The following is a 24,276-nucleotide window of genomic DNA, read 5'->3' on the forward strand; positions in this document are numbered from 1 at the left end:
AAAAGGGAGTGAGACCTGCCATCTTTGGTACCGAATTCCGTATACACTAACGGAAATACAGAATGAAGTATATTTGACCTTTGACCTCACTTTACACACCCAAGATGGCGTCTAAGCAAAAAGTGATTATTTTATGAAATGATTCTTGTAACATGGTCTTTGCGTGTGCAAAATATGGGAAAGATAGGACAGGTATTCACCAAGATACAGGATGAAACATTTATGACCTTTGACCCTAATTTACATACCCAAGATGGTGTCCGATCAAGTAGTTGTTATTTTATGAAATAATGTACGTGACATGTACTAAACTTGTGCAAAATATGGGATTGATAGCCATTGTTGTTGTTCATCTATTGCACAGAAAGTAGTAGAAAGAAAGAAAAATGTGACCCGCTACATCAAAATGATCCTAAAGTCGGGCGAGGTCGATTATTTGAAAATTGCATGACACAATTCCCTAATCTTTCTGCTTTAAATTGATATATAACACATCTTATAAAAATAATCGGCTGCGGAGATATCGATGTTTAAAAGAGAGCATGTCGAGACGTCTGGGGAATCACTGTTTCGAGAAAAGCGCCCTAAAAGTTCTCCTTGCGATGCAATCACGATCAAGGGACACGCAAGTCAGTATTCACCTCCGGACAATAGAAGGTAAGCCCTAGCAACCCCCGAAATGCTCATTCAAACACAGTGTCGGCGGTCTCCTCACCGACCAATCAGTGACCAGGATGCCAGGAGAAGCGGCTGGGCATAGCGCACCCCGCCAGCACGCACCAGTCGACTGGGGAGTGTTGCGAGGCTTCGCGCTTCGGTTAGCGGCAAGCAGCAAACTGACCAATGAGATCACTCTGTACGTTGTTAGGGGCGGAGCCTATCTGTGGCGCTCAATCCAAATGTTCGAACCAGTTTCTGCTTCGTTGAAACGCCAAAAAAACATGGCCCCAGAAAAACGCTATTTTTTGGTCTTTCCTTTCATCATTTTGCTTCAAAATTTCGACAGATGATAGTTGACATGTCAGACTCTAATAATATGTCAAATTCAGAAAATCGTAAGTTTTGACCGATTTTGATGCTTTGACTTCAAACTCGATTTTCACGGCTTTGACCGTGCGCGACTTTAGGACCATTTTGTTGTAGCGGGTCACAAATAAAGAAAAAATTATGTTATTTATAGAAATTGAAGGAGAAGCATAAAAAATCAGAAAAAGATAAAGTAAGGAAAGAGAGATTAAGATTAACTAAAGAAAAAGAAGAAAAAAAGTGTTTAAAAAAATTAAAAACAAATATTGGCAGGGGTGAGCCTCGAACCAGGCACCTTAGGATACGAGTCGGATGCGCTACGCAATGACCTAATTCATTCTCCATAGGCCCTGTGTATTAAGCAGAATGACGCTGCATCGAAGCCTCGTGCCATTTTTAACCAAGTTTTTCGACGTGATGGCCGGACATCATATGAAAAAATGGAGGGCACATTACGATAGCCCAAAGTCTCAGCTACAACATACTAAAATCTGGCGAAATTTACCGAAGCATAAGTGAGCTAGTCCTCGAAAAAGAGAGTCATGTCAATTTTCACTGCCAGAAAAACTGCTCTCCCATAGAGATAACACGTAAACTGGTCAAATTTGACAATATTACTTTCAATCCATTTTTACGAGGTGATGCCGTCATCCAATCAAAATGTTGTAAATATATTAATGAAAGAAAATTTAATAAGCTACAACATACTGAAATCTTGGAGTAAATTGGCAAAGGATAAGTGAGATACGCTCGAGTGAACTTGAAATCTGATGACGTCATTTGAAAATTTACTTTTTTTAATTTATTAAGAAATTTGATATCTTTTAATCATTTTGCCAGCATCGCCAACCCATGAAATAACATGTCCAACTCATCAGCTTTCAGAATATGTAAAGAAAATGGGGGGGTTACCGTCCATCCTGACGAGTAAAATCGGATTTAAAATTGGCGTTTTTTTGGCATCGTTGCACTGTATAATCGCCATTGACGCTCGCGCGGAATTTCAAATTTGACGGCCTGTATGACGTCATATCGTGTCGGATTGACTTGAAACTTGGTAGAAATATTTCTTGACATTTTAGGCATCCGATAAGTGTAAAAAACGGGAAATTTCTATTGCATATGAGCTTGTGTGTGCGAATATGCGCGCGCGCGTACGCGTCCGTTGAATTTTTTAAATTTTTCAAAAAATGCTTCAAATGCTCCGAAACGTGTGCAAAAAAATTTTGAGCTCGATTTGAGCATACAAATATTTCAACGCGCGCGTACGCGCACGTTTTAAGAGAAAATATGAATTTTGAGAATATGAGTAGAATGCGCATAACTTGAAATATAGTTGCACTGTGTATCCCCATTGACGCACGCGCGGAATTTTGAATTTGACGGGCCCGTATGACGTCATATTGAATCAGATCGACTTGAAACTTGGTAGAAATATTCCTTGACATTTTTGGACATCCGATCCGTGTGAAAAAGTTGAAAATTTCTATTTTCATATTAGCTGTGCGTGCAAATATGTGCGCGCGCCTACGCGTCCGTCCAATTTTTTCAATTTTTCAAAAAAATGCTCCAAATGGTCTGAAACGTGTGCAAAAAAATTTGAGCTCGATTTGAGCATACAAATATTTTCAACGCGCGCGTACGCGCACGTTTTAAAGAGAAAATATGAATTTTGAGAATATGAGTAGAATGCGCATAACTTGAAATATATGTGACGTAAATTTCATTGAAAAATTCCATTCCATTGATGAGATATGATTGAGAATGTGTTTTCATATAATGACGTCCATAGTGACGTCACGGTCGACTGATCACTGTGATTTTATTAGACCCGTCGTCTTTGGGACATGATACATATATGGTATAAGTTTGAAATTGATAGGAAGAACACTGTCTGAGCTAATCGATACACAAATTTTGTCCAGAAATAAAGAAAGAAGAAGAACCACCAACAAAGAATCCGTACAGATACAGAAGGTGATCCGAGAGGATACTCTGATCACCTAATAATGTGGGTGCCTGTGTGCTGGGGCTGTGGCAGACAGCCACACACAACCCAAGCAACACACAACGTCTGCCAAGCAGACAATAAGGCTGAGAGGTCATAACCTATCCGCTAGCATCGTGCGACTCTCTTGTCTCATTGTCACAGATAATATTACATTCAGTTGTAGTTACATGTAGTGTTATTGTACACAATACATATATATAATTGGTCGAGTCTTTGTATCTACATAGCCTATATAATAACTTTTGAAAAAAAAATCATCAAATATCTATAACAACAGGGAAACTTCCTGTTATAATTCAAGTAGATAGCTCCCTGTAGCTGTTTGATAACGTCCTACAATTTGTCATCAAAATTACTTTAATGGCAGTGTAATGCTACTTTGTTACTGGCATGAACACTGCACTTTTCGATAATATTATGATTAATCTATATATATATATATATATATATGTATATATATATATATATATATATATAGATATATATATATAGATATGTGTGTGTGGTTTGCGTTTGTATCTTGTCCTTAAATCAGGTTCCTTGATTTTGTTTTTGTTTTTGTTTTTGGAGGGACTCCATACTGAGTGTTTAAAAACTTGAGTTTTTGAAAAGTCACCTAAATTAAAGAAATGTGACAGTTAAAATGCACAATCAATTTCTGCACAACATAATTTCACATCCCTTAAAAAGTGGCTATACTGATTATCCAAGCATAATATTATTTTTCGCAGATCTTTTAATGTCATATGAAAGAATAGACCTTCAGTCATCTTTTAAACGTTTTCTGAAAGCAATACATTATTTTTTTTTTGAGGGGGGGGGGGGGGGCTTTCCAAAGCTCTTTTTTTTAAGGCTCCTTCAAAACATTCTAGTTCGATTAGAAATTCTAAAGACAGGCATTTGTTACAAACCTGGGACTGTATAGTTACAAAGTCCTACTAGCCTACCTTAAAACTGCCCCAATTTTTACACGTGGATGGACAATCTTTCACGTCTGGCTCCAGAAAGATTTGGAACCAACGCCTTCATTTCATACAAAACTAAATCGAGAATATAGATATCTGTTACACAAAGATATTCAAAAGGTTTGTAATGAAAAAAGAAGCTTTTGTTCAACTAATGTGAAATTCATACATGGCAACAGTTCCATATCCCTCTGCTCATTTCTACACTGCAAGAGGTATGTAGGCCCTACCCTTTCTTTCCTCTGCCAAATACGCGGTACTTTATTCAAACGGAACTCCTGCATCAAAGAAGAGATATAACTGGAATGTAAAGTTACAGGTTGGATGGCACGCATGAACGCCAAATGAGTTGACCCTTTTTCCTGGTAAAGCACATCCGGGTCTTAAAGGTCCTGTTTACCTTTGGGAGCAGTGATTTAAAAACATTTGAAGATGTCACACTTGATGCATATGTGTAGGTCTGTTGTATCACAAAACATCCTACCATATAAAATTTTCGCAATAAAGCCTAAAATATAAGGAGATGTCAGTATTTGTCTTAATAAACCATAACTACGGACGGGTTTAGTCTGGAAACATTTTTGTTATAACTATTGTTCACAATTTGTGTATTTAACAGTACTTAACATCGATAATACGGATTTGAATTTTACAGTAGTTGTTTCTATCCTACCTCACCATTTCAGAACTATTTTAAAGCACTAATGATGGGTTTTCGTTTTATCTGCAAATGGTAAATTATGCCTTTAAGCAGTGTTAAGTCTTCTCAAAGAAGACAAGGACCGTTCTGCAGTGGCAAACAGACACATACACTCAAAAGTTTCTCTACCTACAGCAGAGATTTCTAGTTTGCTTAGATGACTTATCGAGGACTCTCGCTACATCTCTTGTATTGTCTACAGCCTAACCTTCACAGAGAACACGGATAAACTTTATACAATCTTTTCACAATCGGTGAAAACCTTCAAGCACTGAAAGAGACCATTTTACGAATTCTTTTCAAAAGTGGAAATGCAGGATACAGATGATAAGATCACAATGTAAAAGTTTTGTTTGTACTTTTTATATGACATTCCTGGGCCTTTCATAATGACGAAATCAGCCTTTTGAATGGGCATTTTGTAGGTAAGAAGGATGGCGTCCTTGGTAATCCGTATTGAGAATGATCATGACAATATTGTTCTTCAATTCTCCTTAAAAATGTATTCATCCGAGCGCAATTTCCAAGTTTAGGAATAATAGGTCATTCATATGTATGAAAGGCTGAAAATCTTTATCATGAAACTGCAGCGTGGCAGGATGTGTTTTGACCTGATTTTGAAAGAAAAAAAAAAATCAGTATTCATTGATTCCAGTGGTGCAAAATAATGTACAGTTAGATGCACAGTATTATTGAAACTGAACGCAGGTCATGATTTTAAGATATACAGTATGTCCCCCAAAAATACAATCAGATTTTCACATTGATAACACCCAATATGATTAAACTATCTAAATGCTACTACAGGGTCTTAGAATATAACACCTTAGCTCTATTTTGCAGAAAACCCTATTCAATTTGGTTAAGCGGTCACAGAGACATGTGGATTCTTGTAAAGCATGTCATGAGTCTGATTCTTCCGAGTTTAGCACTTCGATGCTCTTGTGTGTGAATACAAATTCCATGGACAGAACTTGGAGGGAAGAGATTCTGATTCTCGATATCCTCTACAAAATTCCCCATTTCTCTTTGACCACTGAAGCAAATCGAATATTTTTTCTTTGTAAGATATGGGCAATGAGTTATAGTTTCATACCCTGAATTTTTATTCAGATTGAGTCACTATGAAGTATTTGTAAAGATATCATTGCGGAGGGTACCGTCATGACCGTTGTATTTTTTTTTTAAGGGGGGGGGGGGACATATGGTAGAGTTTGTACGATGTAGATTCATAAATGGGATCATGCTGGCCTCATTGAATTCGATAATCTACAACATGGTATGATATGTCAAGGAGCTGATAATCTACAACATGGTATGATAATTATGTCAAGGAGCTGATAACCTACAACATGGTATGATATGTCAAGGAGATACTGAAACTGGCAAGGGTGCATCCTAGGCTGAGTTTGTGGAGACCATCACACTCATGATACTGCTACATGCTTATAACCCCTATAACCGCAGACCACGCACAGGTCATTGCACAATAAAAGTTAAGTAAAGTTACCTGTCTTGTATCAGCAAGACTTCTTTCTTCTCTAGGTAAGAAGCAGGCATCAGATGATAGGTTTTTGCCCCCCCCCCCCGCCCCCACTCCCAAAAGTCAGGAGCGCTGCAAGCAACAACTGCTGCTGAAGCGACTATTCAATTCAATTCAATTCAGTTCATTTCAATTCAATTCAATTCAATCCAATTCAATTCATCAATTCAATTCAATTCAATTCAATTCAATTCAATTCAATTCAATTCAATTCAATTCAATGAATGCCTAGCTGGGAATTAAGTATGTATTATAGTGCCACGTAATTTGGCTTTCGCAGTATATTTAATTGATTATAGGATCTCAATGATTGTCTAGATATCACTGCAATAAAAAAAAAATGTGGTTATGTGTATAGGTAAGAATAAAAGTCATACTCTCATACTGTCATGTTTAGTGACGCAATAAATCAAGATCCCTGTATAGCATCGGACAAGATTGGTTTTAGATAAACCAAGCTATACTACAGAACCTGGAGAAGATGATATATTTTGCAAGCTATACCTACCCTGCCTCTTAGAGCCTTTAACTTAACCAAGCAGCAGTACCTTAAAAGCAAACAACAAAAATGATTGTATAAGATTTGTTTTGAAATACACTAATATCTACAACTTTATGTCTCTATACAAGGACAATTTGGAACTTTGGCCGTAATGGAATACGAACGCAAATGTGTGCAATTTTTTGTTCGTTTGATGGCTTTCTTTTTATAGCGTTCTTGGCCCCATGTGATTGATTCTCTGTCATGACCCTTGCTTTCTTAGAATCACCAAAGAGGGCGTCTTTTGACTAAAGATAATTCCCCCGGAATAATGTCAAAACATAAGAAGTAAAACCAAAGCAATGATTTATGTCTTTATGTCTTACAACCAATGACAAACACCTCAAACATTCGACGATAATGCTGAATGTATAGAACGTAGGAATATTTTTTTCTTTTTATCACTGCTAACACCTAAATCAATTCGATCAACATTTTAGATCAAAAGAGCCTTGTTCAAAATGTTATGATGCTAAGAATGTGTCTACTGTGATCAAAGAGAAATGTGACTGAGCTTTAAAGAGTTTTGAAATGTGTATCACTAAAATTGTTGTTCACATTGGTTGATTGATGACATATGCACACTTTGATGTCAATCTCTCAATCGATTTCCATAATTTTTATACCTAATGTGATGCATTTTGTCTTTTCGTCATTTCTTGATGCTAATGTATTTATGTTTATCGTTTGATGATGTTATGTATATTATCATAGGTTATCTGTTTCTTTCTGATGAATTTAAAATAGTTATATGAATTTGAAGAGAATTATTGTGGTATGTTTGTCTATTTTTCTCAAGTTTTGTGAATAAAACTTTTAAAAAATTATAATTGCAATCAGACGTCTTTGAAAAAAATGAATAATAAATGAATTAGCACATAACTCATCTGTCTTCTGAGTCTACAAACAAAATGTAGTCCCTCTAGATTCTCCGGATAGCGTGTCAAGATCTTAGTTGTCAAACCTTACCTTAATCCTCTTCTTCTCAGACCCGAAGAAGGTCGGGAAGGAGAGAACTTTATCTCGTCTCCTCCGGGGCACTTTTAAAATTAACCGCAGACTTGCCATAACCTCAGTACACACTTAGATTTAGACCATCCCGCGGTCTATGTTTGAGCATGCTTTACAATTACTGCTTTATTTGCTAGTTTATTCATGTGTTACAAATTGTCCCGTTTACAGTGTATTCATACTCTGTAATGAGTAATAATGATATACCTAAAAATTGAAAAGCATATCCGCAGGCCATTAGTGGCACGGGGTTTAAGATGAATCTTGGGTATTGTTGTCCCACTGTTGATAATGGCGGACATTTTTTTTTTTTTTTTTTTTTTGCGCTTGAAGCCTTTGTGTTAGCATGTATTACGAGTAGGTTAAGTATACAGCTGTGTGTTTTGTACAGATGCAAATCGAATCGTACTACTATCGTGCATCCTCAATTACATTGTATATCCTGTCCCATATACTGCACAATACATACATACATACATACAATTTCTATAGCGCCGTTCTCCACTTTGATTAAATGCTCAAGGCGCTTTACAATTGTACATCAAAGCAAACAGACTGAAGATACAAGTACATCACAGTAATAGAAGAAGGATGAAGAAGCAGAAAAAAAAAAGACATGAAAGTCTGTGTTCAAAAGACACTGGTCTTCAAAATGCACTGCTAAACAGATATGATTTTAAATTACTCCTGAAAGATGTTATAGAGCTCGAGTCTTTCAGCTCACGAGGAAGTGAATTCCACAGTGTTGGTCCAGCGTGAGCGAAAGCTCGTTCCCCCCAAGATTTCCTAGAAAACGGAATATGTAAGAGACCTGAAGTTGAGGATCGAAGAGTTCGTGAAGGTTGGTATTGACGAAACAAACAAACATTGTACTCAGCCAAATTCTCAGCCATATCGAGAGAACAAACAAGGAGTAAGTCGAAAATAAAGTAAGTTACTAGAATTCCACCAAAAATGGTATCCGATAAATTGTGCTTGAGGGCCGCTATCAAAAAATATTCTCAATTCCAGTGACACTTCAGGTTAAAATCCCTGTAGAGTATCAGACGAGGAAGATTGGTCCTGTATAAACAAAGCTAATATAAGATCCTAGAGAAGAATAGAACGATGGTATGGGTTATGCACTTTACAAGCTACAATAAGGAGATGTGCATTTTGGACAACCTTACTTACAGATATTAGTAGTGTCTTTGCAAAATATATATCGCAAAAAAAAAAAACTAATATGGGTGTTATGTCATGATGTCTCGATGGAACAATTTTAAACTTTGGCTATAGGGTGAATTTCTTCTCATCATTACCCTCTCATGATAACCGCAGTGTACCATATCTTTATAAAAACTATGAATTCGAATATGAAACTAAATGCATTATTATGTTCAGGGTTTTTTTTTTTTTTCTCCATCCTGCTAAATGCACTATAGGTCACGACATATGTAGGTTTCCTGGGCTGTCACGTGTTCAAGTATCCGCTTATAGTGGCAGTCCTTCTTCTGTATAATTTCTTAATAGGTAATTACTTGCATTTTTTTTGTATTTCTTGGAATAAGCGAAATTGGCATCTTTTGGCTGAAAATGATAATCAACCCATACAGGAAGGAATTCAAAATATGATAAAACCAGAGCCATGACGTGCGTTGCACATCCAATCATAATCGCCTCAGTGGTCGATAATGCTAACATGCATAATGCATAACATGCATAACATGTATGAAACAGCTCGATCTTCTTCTTTGAAGTATAGAAACCCCCATTCCAAATGTTATTATTTTGAGCATATGTCAAAGTAGCATCGACATTTTCCCCCTTTTTTAAAGTGTTCCTGATATTAAACCTAACTAAGCCCCCCCCCCCCATTTCGCGCAATTTCTCACCATCGCAAAAAGTTACCGCACCACTTTTTTTTTAGAGTCTCCCAAATGTTTTGACACCAAATTCACGTTGTTTTGAAGTTACGCATATGTATATCAATTTACACATAGTGATTATACTCAATAGCAGACACATAAATGCACACACAATCTCGTCATGGTCTTAATGGCCAAGTTCGACAAAGATTATCTTTTTCCCAAACAAATCAACGCATTACCCTGAAAACAAGATTACACAAATGATCTCTCTTTCCTCACACACTACATAGTTATTCAGAAAGAAGCAGACATCCAATTATGGTATATCACATTATCAAACCATCGGAACCTTACCTTTATATGGTCTGAGCTGAATTCCGGATTACAGGTTTCCTCAGGACCGAGGTTTCAGTCAGGAGCCAGGAACAAACAAGTGACTCGAGTTCAAGATATTCCATATTTTTGTCTCAGAAACAATGTAATTTTTACATCCTGGTCACAAAGAGATATGAATATCAAGCTCAAGTTTATGCCACGATTGTCCCCCTCATTGGTTGTTGTATTACGTCCGGATTACAAACTCCACTCAGCCTTGAATACAGAACTAGAGTCAACCAATAGCAACTCTCTATAGGGATCGCTAGTGGTGGTTAGCTTCAAAATTCCCCGAAAGAAAGATTATGATGTCATAGTACAGTACACACCGTCGCGAGATTAGCTTTAAACTGTAAAAGGGGGAATGGAACCTAAATTTATATGTGTATTGAGAGAACGAAGTGATGAAACTAGAACTCAACTGTGAAGTTCGAGGAAACTCGGGCAATCCATTGCCACATCAGTGACGACGCATTAAAATGTGAAGAGAATTCAACACACATTCTCAACATTATTTAGTAAATATCATGAAACTTGGCGTCACACATAATTTCTTGATTATGCTATTATATGTGTATACATACATGTATTTCGATTATGTATATTACTTTTAAGCACATGTTTTGTACATATACACTTATATATTCCTGAGAATATTTCTGTGATATTAATGTGACTAACAAAATACATGGCGAGGGAACATGCAAGTTATGCTGAGTCGGGGGGGGGGGGGGGAGGAGGTGCATTTCAATGTCTTTTGTTAAACTTTTCAGTACCTTAGCAATGATTGACAGATGAGGTCATCTGAGGAATATTGGTTTTGAAGGATTTTTTTTTTTTTTTGGCGTTCCCAAGTAATCTGAAGAAAAATAGGAAAAAAAATCATTACAAATGTATGGAATATGTTTCTAGATATTCGTTCCACCGCAAAAGAGATGTTGAGGGTATCACAAATCAACACAAATCAACATGCATTTGGATTTCAGGGGCCCTTTAAGGACGGGCCTCGTAATCACCGGCCCGTGACTGACAACCAACTAACGTTTAGATCATTATAGTAGTCGGCGACCAGTCGGTGACTAGTCGCCGCCTATAGTTTTCGCTTATAACGCGACCAAAGATTAGATATCAATAAAACCTTCGGATGGGTTATGGACCCCGTATTCACCGGCCGCGGCACTGCAACGACGATATGTTTTGTGCTGACATGTGCGCTGGCAAAGCAGGCAAGAAAGTTTGTGCGTGGCGCGTGCCTGGAAGGCAACATGGCGTTTCGTCAGCCGTTTTCAAGCGAAGATCGAGGCTTTATGGTCCTTACTTTAAGAGTGGATATGTAAATGTGTGCATATTATAGAACTTACATGCCACAATTCAGTTTGGACTAAAGCGCCGCATCTACGCCCCTATCACATTTTGCCAGATAGGTCAACCGTTCAAGAAACGGGCGACATGTGTTCATCCGTTGTTCAAATCGTTAGTCCGGTGGACAAAATGATGTAAAGTTTCCGTTTTAGAGGGGAGTACATGCACAGTCTATATGATAGGGGCCGAATAAAATGAAGAAACAACGCACCTGGGGTGATTGTGCGCAGGGTAGTGGAACGTGCGCAAATGCATGAGAAATGAATATGAACCGCATGCCCTTGGGACAAAACGCACGATTAACAAACGGGTGACGCATAAAACGTATATCGAACGTGAGAGATCCATTCATATGACGGCTATCGGGCTATAAATACTTCCATCATCTTGGGTCGTTCTGGCTCTATTACCTCTACACTTCACTTCACATCTCATCAGCTTCTATCAATAAGCCAAAGGGATCGAAAGCAAATACTTGGCTTTTTCCTCAATATGTGGCTTCTTTTGCTAGACCTTTGAAACTACTTTCTTAATTATTTGGTCCCAAATATCACTTACATGCAGGTTCATCCAAAAGTTTCTCACTTTACACAAAGTCACTTTCATACATGCCCGGTGTTACTTAAAAATATCAAGAGTTCTCTATGTTTTCTCTTCTTTGATTTTTTCCAGATGTTTTATTATGGTGATTAACAGCTGGATCAACATTGATTTCCTCAAGTAAAGACACATAATTATTCTCCATTGAACTCATCCAGTGCATTAGAAGATCATGAGGTCAAAGAACATTTTACTTCTTCTCTCGTGTCGCTACACTTTTCCCAGCCACTGCAGAACACAGGCTCTGGCACATGGGGTGTAATCGTGGAGATCATGTGATGTACAGGGTTGTTGTAGCAGGGTGCAGTTTAGTAGGTGTTCCATTGTCTGGGGAGCCTCCCCGCAGTCGCATTCTGTGGATCCATCATGGTTGTATCCCCATTTCTGCATCAGGGCTTTGCATCTCCCAACTCCAGTTCTAAGGCGATTCAGGCAGCGCCAATTTTGCCATGGCTCATTGGCACCTGTTGGGAGGGATTCCTTTGGCTCAAAAGAGAGGTTATGGGGTTTCTCCTGTAGATGTTTTGACCAGGCTTCTATCCTGCAGCTCTGGGGATTGCCATCCAGGGGGTGTACTGAGTGTAGAAAACTCTTCCTGGATTTTAGCCTTTTTGGTGGAGGAACATGCTGGAAAAGTGGATGGCGACTGTCATCTTCCTGTTTTGTGCGTTCCACTCTTGAAGATACATCTCTTCTGACTGTAGGAGGGGCAATTCCACACAGCAGGTAGAGGTCATCAATTCGGGTAGGCTTGAGACAACCAGAGATGGCCCTACAAGCTGTATTTAGAACAGGGTCCAGCTTCTTGGCATGTGAGGAACGTCCCCAGACAGGGCATGCATATTCGGCTGCAGAGTAACACAGGGCGAGGGCAGTGCTGCGGATGGTTCCTGGGTCTGTTCCCCACTTGGAGTTTGCCAGCTTTCTCAAGATGTTATTCCTGGCTCCCACCTTTGCCTTTGTCTTGCTGACATGGTCCTTGAAACTGAGAGTGCGGTCTAGAGTGACTCCTAGATACACTGGTTTGTCTATGTGTTCTAGTCTCTTGCCATACCAGTGGACCTTCAGTTTGCGGTTTGCATCACGACTCTTGAGATGGAAAGCACTGACTTGAGTCTTATCTGGATTTGCCCGAAGATGGTTTACAGCATAGTAGGTGGTCAGGCCCTCTAGTGCTTCACTTAGCGTTCTTTCATGATCCAGAAATGACTGGGACTGAGAGGCTATGCACAGGTCGTCTGCATACAGGAAGCTCCTGGTCTTCTGGTGGATGGGTTGATCAGTATAAATGTTGAACAAGAGTGGAGCAAGAACGCTGCCTTGCGGAAGCCCATTTTTCTGTCTGCGCCATCTGCTTCGATCTCCACTGAGATCAACAAAGAAGCGTCTGTTCTCCAGCATGTTTTGGATCAGAGAAGTCAGGCTGGCATCATGTGTAATCTTGTACAGCTTCTGCACGAGTACTCTGTGGTTGACTGTATCGTAAGCTGCAGACAAGTCAACAAAAGCAGCACCAGTTATGAGTCCCTTCTCATAACCATCCTCAATGAATTGGGTTAGGTTAAGCAGTTGGCTTGTGCAGGACTTTCCAGGTCTGAAACCCGCTTGCTCAGGGATCAGCTGCTGATCAATAATGGGTGCCATGCGATTCAGGAGTAGTCTCTCAAACAGTTTGTATGTATGACAGAGCAGAGAGATGGGTCGGAAATTCTTCGGGATGGCAGGATCTTTGCCAGGCTTCAGGATAGCCACAATCTTTGCCCGCCTCCATATCTTAGGTAGCTTGTTGGTTATCAGACAGCTGTTGAACAGGTCTAGAAGCCACTTGAGAGCCACTGGTCCTAGGTGTTTAACTTGTTCACACAGGATGTCATCAAGACCAGCTGCTTTGTTGTTTTTCATTGTCTTGATGCCAACAATTAGCTCGTTCATTGTGAAGGCTCTGGTGAGGTCAGAACATTCCTTGTTTTCTTCAGATGGCTTTGGTAGTTTAGTTCTCCGAGGATGATGGTTTGGGTTTCCCCGGCTATTCAAAAGGAGTTGATGAGCGACTTGATCTGCTGTGACTTCAGAGCGTGGTTGGGCTTTCGTGTAGTCATTTCCCAGCTTCCTAATTGTCTTCCACGCTTTTCTGCTACTGTGAGACATATTGGTAGACTCGATCAATTCTTGCCAGCTCCTTCGCCTCTCTGACGACACTGCATCGATAAGACTTTCCCCAACTTCCAAAGTATCATCTCCAAAGGGGTTTGCCTGGAAGAGATTGATATACTCCTTGTAGAGTTGCTTTGCTTCAGTTGATAAGCCAGGGATGTAGTTTTTCCGGCATCCTCTAGGGATGTTTTACTGCATTCAAATATCAATTTCAAGTTGGGACATGGACTCAAGGTTGTAAGCAGTCTCTCTTTTCTCTCAAACAGTTTCTATGATACATCAATTCTAATGCAGGACAGTAAGATGATTCATTTAGATTTCCTAATGCTATGTGAACCTTGTCACCATGGGTTTTAACTTTGATGACATAGATCTTCCTCTCATTGTCTCATTTTCAACTCAAAGTTCACTACTTCTAGCATCAGAGCAATGGAAGTCATAACTTTTAGCCAATGAATATCAAACAATTTATCTCAGCCGATGCCCAGTCACATTGTATGTGCTTCATCGCCTCGTGACAGCGAATCTGACCACGGCTGCATTTTTACTTAAATCAAGAAAATTGAGAAAGACAATTTTTGCTACATCATTTCATACAAAGAAACGGTTATCCATATTACCATTTTATTGATTTCATTTACGTTTTTTGAAAGGGGAGGCCGGGGGTGTCAGAATCGTCATTCAAGAAAAACAAAAGACAAGAGAAATATCATTAAAAAAGTTTCCATATTTTTGAGGTGTGATTTTCCGCTGAAAGTGAAAAACAAGCAAAATCCAAACAAAGACAAGAACAAAGTCCTCATATCTTTGCTGCTACATCCATCCCACCTAATGTATTTCATGCCAAAAAAAAAAAAAAAAATGGGGATGCAAACATAAGATTCCTGTAAAGTGGATGGGTGGGGGTGGGAAGAGAAAGCCCTCCACCAAGCTCCTCATCTAACCCTTTTTAATGATCTTCTTAGAGAGAAAGAGAGAGAGAGAGTGTGTGTGTGTGTGAGAGAGAGAGAAAAAAACCAGACACGGATTGAAGGGTCTGCTAAAGTGTCTGTTGTCTCTGAGGGTTTCTTATTAAAACTGGTCGTGCTGGTTGGTACCATGTTACCGATTCCTGAAAGCATGTGTATACCACCAGCTACTACAGACTGCCGTGGAAAGACTATGCAGGGTTTTGGCACCCCATCTTCGTGCATACAATTCATTTACAAATTGGTTTTCAAACATCGCTCCGGCAACAAGTGCACGGTGCAGTCTTCAATATTGATAATGCTTGCAACCCATATTTGACGGGGCTCACTACTACAGGAAATGACTGCAACGTCCATCCCAGAGGAATTAACTATTTACTTTGTAAGCCTGCGGGAGTGAGGGGGGGGGGGGGGGTGCATGTTTTTACGTACATCGAAAGTATACTTGTCGGAATGAGCATGTATTTGTTATGATGACTTTACGTAGGAGCCGCGAGTGTGCTTCTAATTTTGTATTTTCTTTTTTTTTCATAGGGGGTTAAAACTATTGCAGTATTGATGGTGACGTCCATGAATTTCATGAGTTTTCAGCTGCTATACTGATTCACTGCGTTCATGGTGTGGTTCGTAAAACGAGAGGTGATCGGTAGCGCGTGACTGACACAAAGCGAACAACAACAGCAATGATGATAATAAAGGGAATTCTAAATGACAATGATACATTATCAATTTTCTCTTTCAGGGATATGACTTGCACATCGCGAGGAAATTGATGATTCAAACCATTTTATCAGCCGATGTGGTTCAACTCTGTTCTTTAGCTGTATCATATCTATGTTCGTTTTGTTCTTGTTTTTTATTGTGTGCATATGTAATGTAATGTATATCAACGCAGGGCTCCCTTGTAAATCAGGCCTTTGTGGAACTGAATGTTACTACACTACTTTTAAAGAAGACTTAATAAATTAATGAATAAACTCACATGGCTTTTGCAACATGTGAAAAAATAAAGAAGTGGATAAACTGAATAAGATAAATTGGCAATTGTTTCCCATGACAGCAAAATCAAAACAGAAAGCACCATTTGAATTTTCGTACAGTATCCGAGTACCACTTAGATGGTAAAATGTTACGAGCATGAAAACAAACTCTTTCTGTGTCAGGTCCCACAAGTAAAAAAAAAAAGCAATGCAGAATAACTACCATCCTTTCTCTTGTACCTGACCCTCCCTCATGTATAGTGTAATATGATAGTCACTCTGCATCGCAAAACCATACAAAGATTTCAATTTCAGGGCAGATTTTGAAAGAGCAGACTCTAGGCTTTACAATAATATGTAGCTCAATTGAAATGGACTAAATATCTAAATACTGGAAAGAAAGCACACAAAATGGAAAAGTGTGAAGCGAGAAAAGAGGCTCTTAAGTACATGATTTATTCAAGTGGTGAATATTTTATACCAAACCGTGCTGGCTGAGCGATGAATGGGACCAAAAAAGAAAAGAAAAAAAAAGACAGGATATAAACCACGGGAGCAACAACAATGAAGGGATTATCAGATTAAATTGAGATTGAGCACGCTCTTTTAACACATTCGGTCCATGATGAATGCCAACGTTCAAAGCAGTAGCATTGTCCCTTCAAAAGTGATCAGACTTGAAATTGAAGAGTATGCAAAGGTTTATCAAAAAATGAAAAGGGGTCTCTGAAGACATACTTAATCTCACTACTCTACCATAAAGTGTTGTCGAAAAACTGCTGAAAATGCACTTTCCCAAGCATTTTGTAATCCCAAACTTAAGAAAAATGTGTAGAAAAAGGATAACGCTTTCAGAAGATATGAAAACTTAATATATTGACTTTGTTGACCCGTTTCACTCTTTTTTGAGTCCTCACGTATCAAATGGTGCGACTTTTTGTTCGCTTTGTGATGCACGGTCACGATAGGTTGAAAGGAAAGCAAAACCCAAAGAGAATGTAGATTGAGTGAAAGCAGCAAAATTAGTAGGACACATTTGTGAAAGTTTGAGGAAAATCAAAAAAAAATTGTCTTGATGCAAAAGTTATGAATTTTTAAAGTTTTGGTGGTGACACAGCTGGATGAGGAGATGTTATGATGTCATGTGTCGACAACAATAGATTATAAAGAAAATAGAAAGGGACTTCCAAAAAAAAAAAATCAATTTTCTACCATAATAAAAAAGTTCTAGACTCATCGCTTTCAGAAAGCAAGGGGAATAATTGCTACCCTTAACATATGTCTGTACCAAGTTGATGGAATGTGTAATTTCCATAAAATATGATTTTTTGTGTAATCCCATTATTTTCTTTATATTGTTGCACTGTAAAAACATCGGTGTTAGATTTAACACCATGGGTTATAATCTAACACCGATCAAACTTCAATAGAGGACCACACCCACAGGTGTAGAAAATGCACTGTGATGGTGTTGAAAAATATTCACCTGACACTTCGTGGTGTTAATTTGACACTGTACTGTGGTGTTATATTGACACTGTACTGGTGTTAATTCAAAAATGACACCACATGGTGTTGATTTGATATTTGTTGGAGTTAATATCAATGGCTTAACACCCGTCCAGCTTCAATAAAAGACCACACCAGCTGGTGTTACTGTGGTGTAAATTTATTTTCACATTTTTTCAAAAATCTTTTTTTTTTTAATCAAAAATCAACAAGAGGTGCAGTTACTAAGAAACTCTTCAAAAAAACAGTTTTATATTTTGAAATGACACCCGGAGGGGTTAATTTAACACAATAAATGAGCACCGAAAATTTAACACCGGCTCGGTGTTCACTATTTAACACCGGACTTTTGCAGTGTGATACTGTGTTGCTAGCAGATAATGAACAAGACCTGAAAACAATTGTTGATGTAATATACCGCCAAAGTAAGGCACTTGGCTTGGACATGAATGTGAAAGAGACCAAAACATGGTAATATCTCGAAAGATGGAAATACCATGGTAAACATCTCTATCAGCAACACTCTCCTTGAACAAGTCAGTGAATTCACATATTTAGCACAAAAAGTTAATGAAGATGGGAAGAATGGCGGAGAAACATTAGGAGAAAAATTGGCACGGCTCTAACTTTACGCAAATGAGTAAAGTGTTAACATCAAGGAAGATATCTACTGCAACCAAGCTTAGACTAGTAAAATGTTACATGCATTCAACTTTCCTTTACTGTTGTGAAACATGGACATTGTACTTGGACAAATATTTTGGTCATGTTAAAAGACAGCAGAACATCCCCAAAAGTGTACTGGAAGGGAATATAGAAGGCAGGAGATGCAGAGGACGCCAGCGCAGTGTGTGGTGTAACAACATAAAGGAGTGGACAGGAAAGAGTGTGGCCGCATGTAGTAAGGCGGTCATGAAAAGAACAGAGTAGTGGTCCATATTAGGGCTCACACGGGTAAATAATTCCCCATAGAGACGTGTGTTAAAATTCAAATTTCAAAAAAAAAAAAAAAATTCTGTAAAATAGCTGGGAGAAATGAGGTGTTTCAGCTTCACTAACCTGGATAAGTGTTATATACCCTTTCATCCATCAAATTTTTCAGGGTGGGTTCTTCTGCTCAAATTCTGTCCAAGGGTGTGCAAAGCCAGACTACGAGTTCTTGTCACTCAAAAAAGTCACCTATTTGCCGTACACGTACCCAATAAAATATGGTCCCCTCAAATTCCATCAGAAAAGCTTTCATCTTCCAACCAAAATGCAGTTTGTAGAGGAATTCATACTCAATATCTACAGCTATTCAGTTTTTTTTGCCAAACTGCATCATTGATTTTTAATCATCTTTTTTCTTTATTTATTTTGGTATCTTTGGTACGAATTTGTGAAGGGGTCTGGAACAGTCTATTTTATTTACAGGTGTGAGCCCTATAGTGTAGATCATATTTCTCATTTGACTTTTTAACATCATAAATGTGTTGATGACATTTGCCCCTACTTCATATGGGGAATTACACATTCAAGGGTTATAAAGCTTCTCAAAGGGACGCTTTTGAAAATCATGCCCTTTGGGGTTTTCTTCAAAAATAAATCTTGCAGTGTTGATCAGTTCTTCATAAGATGAATACATAGAGGCAGGCAGTTATCCTTGATTATTTGGGTGTCATCATCACCTTATTGCCTACTTTAAGTACTTTAAAAGACTTTGTTTTGTCAAACAAACTAACTTTATGTATTTTGAGCTGTCTCAGTGGTAGCAAAAACAAAGAAATACATTAAAATGATACAGTCATTCAAAGTTGTGTGATATTGATGGTTGCTATAATATACAGATCTAGTACCACGACAACATAATAAGAAAACAAATTGTAGCCAAGCAGAGTGGGGGGTGGGGGGTAGAGGAGAAGGGTAGAGGGGGGTAGGAAGGAGAAGGGGGAGGGTAGGAAGGAGAAGGGGAGAGGGGGAGGAAGAGATTTGACTCAATAGATCAACATAAACCAGCAGAACTTGTATAGTAATATGAATACTTCCCATAGACTTGTGTGTATTGAGTGCGTTCTCTATAATGGCTCACACGGGTAAATCATTCCCCACAGAGACGTGTGTTAAAATTCAAATTTCAAAAAATTCTGTGAAATAGCTGGGAGAAATGAGGTGTTTCAGTCTCACTAACCTGGATAAGTGAGATATACCCTTTCATCCATCAAGTGGGTTCTTCTGCTCAAATTCTGTCCAAGGGTCCGCAAAGCCAGACTACGAGTTCTTGTCACTCAAAAAATCACCTATTTTCCGTACACGTACCAAATGAAATATAGTCCCCTCAAATTCCATCAGAAAAGCTTTCATCTTCCAACCAAAATGCAGTTTGTAGAGGAATTCATACTCAATATCTACAGCTATTCAGTTTTTTGTCAAACTGCATCATTGATTTTTAATCAAATTTTATCTTTATTGATTTTGGTATCTTTGGTACGAATTTGTGAAGGGGTCTGGGACAGTCTATTTTATTTCCAGGTGTGAGCCCATTATAGTCGCCAACCTTCGGACTGTCTATTGTAGTCTCCTCATCCAGCGGTTCCAACACACGCACACGCACACACACACACACACACACACACACACACACACACACACACACACACACACACAGAAAATTCATAACTTTTGCATCGATTGCCAGATTTTTCCTCAAACTTGCATTGATGTGTTCTACTAATGTTGCTGCTTTCACTCAATCCACATTTCTCTTTGGGTTTGGGTTTCCTTTAAACGGAATGATGCCCATGGGGATGATTGCTTAAATTGACTTAAATGAAGAAAATTGAGTGAGACAATACCTACACAAGGATTGTTTTACTCCATCATTACAGTCAAACAAATCTATATCCATATTACCAATTTATTGATTATTTGCACATTATTAAGGGCGATTCAAAGGATTCAACGATTTTAAAGGTGTGTGTGTGGGGGGGGGGGGCGGTCAAGATCGTCTTCCAAGCTAGAAGAAAACCGAAAGAAAAGAGAAACAACATTAAAAAGGTCTTTTTATTTTTCAGATGTGATTTTCCGCTGAAAGTCGGCAAACAAGCAAAACCCAAACTAAAACAAAAACAAAGTCCTCATGTTTTTGCTGCTACAGTGTACTCCCCTATACCACCTAATTAATGTACAAAAGTGGAGGAAGCAAACATTCGATCCATGTACATGTGAGGTGTGTGTGTGTGTGGGAGGGGGGGGGGGGGCAGGGGGTGGGGGTCAGCCTTCCACCAAGCTCCTCTCCTAACCGGTTGAACCGGTCCGGTCATGAGCTTGTAATCGTGATTGTATATGCGATATGGTGATTCCTGTCGATCACCCCCCCCCCCCTCCCCCAAAGATTAGGGTTAGGGTCAACGGCGTAGCCAGGATTTCATCTTAGGGGGGGGGGCGGTTAGTCTTTGAGGGAGCGAAGCGACCGAGCCCGAGCGAGCGGAGCGAGCGAGGGGGGGGGGGGGGAGGGTGTTGGAGGGGGGTATCCCCCTCCCACGGTAAGAACTTTTTGCATTTTGATGTTGTAAATGGTGCAATTTGATGCATGTTTTTGCGCGTTTTATCGACGTGAAACAGTCCCACTTGTTTAAGGTAGCAGTTTATTTTGATGTCGATTATTATTGAACACTTTGCCTGTAAAATGGTATGATTTAAATACACTTCACTGAATATCAATTCTTTTCACTGAATCATGAACGCGATTGAACCCGAGTGAGCGGAGCGAGCGAGGGGGAGGGGAGGGTGTGGGAGGGGGGTGTCCCCCCTCCCACGGTGAGAACTTTTTGCATTTTGATGTTGCAAATAGTGCAATTTGATGCTTGTTTTTGCGCGTTTTATCGACGTGAAACAGTCCCACTTGTTTAAGGTAGCAGTATATTTTAGTGTAGATTATTATTGAACAATTTGGCTATAAAATGGTATCATTTATTACACTTCTAGTATCAATTCTTTTCACTGAATATCATGAACGAGACTGAACCCGAGCGAGCGGAGCGAGCGAAGGGGGAGGGGAGGGTGTGGGAGGGGGTGTCCCCCCTCCCACGGTAAGAACTTTTTGCGTTTTGATGTTGCAAATGGTGCAATTTGATGCATGTTTTTGCGTGTTTTAACGAGTTGAAACAGTCCCACTTGTTTAAGGTTGCAGTATATCTTGATGTAGATTATCATTGAACAATTTGCCTGTAATATGGCATGATTTAAAAACACTTCTTGTATTAATTTTTTTTCACTGAATATCATGAACGCGACTGAACCCGAACGAGCGGAGCGAGCGCGGGGGGAGGGGAGGGTGTGGGAGGGGGGTGTCCCCCCTCCCACGGTAAGAACTTTTCGCATTTTGATGTTGCAAATGGTGCAATTTGATGCATGTTTTTGCGCGTTTTATCGACGTGAAACAGTCCCACTTGTTTAAGGTTGCAGTATATTTTGGTGTAGATTATTATTGAACAATTTGCCTATAAAATGGTATCATTTAAATACACTTCTAGTATTAATTTTTTTCACTGAATATCATGAACGTGACTGAACCCGAGCGAGCGGAGCGAGCGAAGGGGGAGGGGAGGGTGTGGGAGGGGGACCCCCCCTCCCACGGTAAGAACTTTTTGTATTTTGATGTTGCAAATGGTGCAATTTGATGCATGTTTTTTCGTGTTTTAACGAGTTGAAACAGTCCCACTTGTTTAAGGTTGCAGTATATCTTGATGTAGATTATCATTGAACAATTTGCCTGTAATATGGCATGATTTAAAAACACTTCTTGTATTAATTTTTTTCACTGAATATCATGAACGCGACTGAACCCGAACGAGCGGAGCGAGCGAGGGGGGAGGGGAAGGTGTGGGAGAACTTTTTGCATTTTGATGTTGCAAATGGTGCAATTTGATGCATGTTTTTGCGCGTTTTATCGACGTGAAACAGTAACACTTGTTTGGTAGCAGTATATTTTGATGTAGATTATTATTGAACAATTTGCCTATAAAATGGTATCATTTAAATAATCTTCTTGTATTAATTCTTTTCACTGAATATCATGAACGCGACTGAACCCGAACAAGCGGAGCGAGCGAAGGGGGAGGGGAGGGTGTGGGAGGGGGGTGTTCCCCCTTCCCACGGTGAGAACTTTTTGCATTTTGATGTTGCAAATGGTGCAATTTGATGCATGTTTTTGCGTGTTTTAACGAGTTGAAACAGTCCCACTTGTTTAAGGTTGCAGTATATTTTAGTGTAGATTATTATTGAACAATTTGCCTATAAAATGGTATCATTTAAATAATCTTCTTGTATTAATTATTACACTGAATATCATGAACGCTGTCTGTTCAGCAATCAAACAGAAAAAGCATGCACACGAGGGTGTAGATATAGGGGCATATCCCCTCCCACACGAACGTGATTTTGCGTTTTCAGACCTGAAATTCAGCGATCTGGTGCAAATTTTTGGTGCAATACTTTTTTATCGAAGTGTTAAAATCACGGAATTTAGCTCTTATTCCTAATGTGCACCATCTGTGTGTATGTATAAAGTCTAGTGAGGTAGAGCTTAGGGGAAGGGGGATTTCCCCTCCCGCTCGTGGAGCTTTTGCGTTTTTAGAATTGAAATAAAGCGATCTGGGTATAGCCACAGTCTACTTCTATGCATGGCGGAAGGGGGGGGGGGGGGAGGGGCGGGCGAGCAGGGAAAAGGCGTGGGCGAGTGTTATCTCTACCCTTCCCTTCCGATGGAGCTTTTGCCTTTTTAAGGTTGAAATTGAGATAGCTCGTATACGCATATTTGATGGAATCAACATTTGGGAAATCACAAAAAAAAAACAACAACTGATGGGGGGGGGGACTGAGGGAGGAAAGGGTCGATTAAAAGGGGAAACTCCCCTTATACATGAGGGAACCTTGAGTTTTCGGAATATAAGTGATAAGTCTTGTGCACTCAGAATCATTCATAATTTTTGTGCAAATCTAAAAAGTGTACTAAGCTAGGGGAAGATGCACAGAGGGGGAGGGTTTGGGAGGGGGTATCCCCCTCCCAAGCACGAGAGATTTTGCATATTTTGAATTGAAATTCAACGATCTGGTGCACACTTTGAGTGAAATATTCAAAAAATATATCTTATTTGATGAAAGGTTGCAAAGGAGACCCGCTTCATGTGCATGCATACAGTATACACGCATTTTTTTTCCACCTCCCAAATCCCCGGTCCAAATCTTAGGGGGGGCTACGCCAGTGGTTAGGGTCAAAAGAGGTCTGTGGTTAGGGCTAGGTTTAAGGTTAGGATTAGGTTCAGGATTAGGATTAGGGACTTGGGAGGGGTCCGGGGTAATTGCCCAGGGGTTTATTGCCATAGACCCTTCCTGATTGAATAACTTCAGAATAGTGATCAGTAAGAAATACGAGGATTTGAGCATCGATGATAATTGCTTTTGAATTAAAAACTGGAAATTCCAAATATTATGTACCAATATTTGATATTGAGTTGCGAGGGAATGACATGCTCACTACTATTCAATTTCATTCAATTCAATTAAATCATAGTTTATTTCAAATCAACGAAAATCAAAACATAGACCCCGCTTACAGTGCGGGGCCGGGCTCGGCCGCGGTTTGGCCGTCGCCGAGCCCGGCCTCAATTGCGCGGCCGAGCCCCGCAATTTTCTTCGTTTACA

The sequence above is a fragment of the Diadema antillarum genome, unplaced genomic scaffold (assembly GCF_040938485.1).
Source record: "Diadema antillarum isolate AM-2024a unplaced genomic scaffold, OU_Dant_1.0 scf00000096, whole genome shotgun sequence".
In the NCBI taxonomy this organism is placed as follows: Eukaryota; Metazoa; Echinodermata; class Echinoidea; order Diadematoida; family Diadematidae; genus Diadema; species Diadema antillarum.